The following is a 1,153-nucleotide window of genomic DNA, read 5'->3' as shown; positions in this document are numbered from 1 at the left end:
TGATCATTATATCTCTTAAAGAATTGTTAGGTAACATTTTCATATGCATGCTTTATTTTGAAAATAGGGGCTTTAACAATGTCAAAATAAAGATAGAAAATTCAACTAAAAGAGTTTTGACATTCTTCTCTAATCTGATTGCCAGTACGCCACTTGGTGTTATCAAAGCATGGGGCTTTTCAGCATTCTAAGACTAAGCAAGAAACCATCTTTGTACCTCATATCTATTTAGTTCGCTTAATTTTTACATTGAGAAATAGTTTTCGTTTTCCTGCACTTATGAAAAAAAATCCGTATAGTTTGTGCTGACATATGATGAAGCATAGAATTTTCTTCAACCCCATTGGTCTCTATAGTTACTTGTGTAGTTATTTTTCTCTGGTACTCGAGTGACTATTTTGTTTTAATGTTTGTAGCTTTGAGAATAATCATAAACTTGAAGGTTCCGCAGTCTGGGACTTGCGAGTTATGACACAAACTGCTCAGAATGATTGACTAGTTGGTTTCAGATAGATATGTACTTGAAAAATTGAAAGTGTCTTACCTTTACCTCAAAGTGTAGTTGGATTGGTGAAAAATGAGACCATATATAGTAAAGTATACTATACTGGTTGAATGCATCTGTAATTGCATGGTGTATGCTCTTTCCAAAAATGTTCAAGACTGAATTTATGATTGTAATACTAGTGGAGGTTTCTGGTTGTGGTCGATGCTTTAATTTGATTTACTGGGTTTGTCTTCTTTCAAACTTTCTCACACATTCCATATAAAATTGTGGAAAGACTAACAAAGTATATTTTGCTAGGCTGGTATAGTTGGTAGCAGTTGTAAGTCTATTAGAGAATTTTGAGATTCTAGTTGATTTTTTCATTTTAACATCAAGGGTGATGGTTTATACGTATAAAAAACAGTCTTGGATCTCGGCCACAATTCTTGAAGAAAAAATAAGAGTATCGAAGAATGTTCATCACGTCTTGAGAATCTACTCACATTTTTCATCCAAATGAATTTCTTCTCATTCTCCATCATTAATTCTTTAAAAATTCACTTTAAATTCTCTTTGTTATTAGTATATTTTCTCCCAACCCTTTCTATAAAAGGCTACCTCCTCATCACATTCACGTACCAGACCAGTACCACCCATCACTTCGAG

This window comes from Pistacia vera, unplaced genomic scaffold (genome assembly GCF_008641045.1).
Source record: "Pistacia vera cultivar Batoury unplaced genomic scaffold, PisVer_v2 Contig447, whole genome shotgun sequence".
In the NCBI taxonomy this organism is placed as follows: Eukaryota; Viridiplantae; Streptophyta; class Magnoliopsida; order Sapindales; family Anacardiaceae; genus Pistacia; species Pistacia vera.
The sequence above is the reverse complement of the archived record's forward strand: the minus strand, read 5'-3'. Positions refer to the sequence as shown.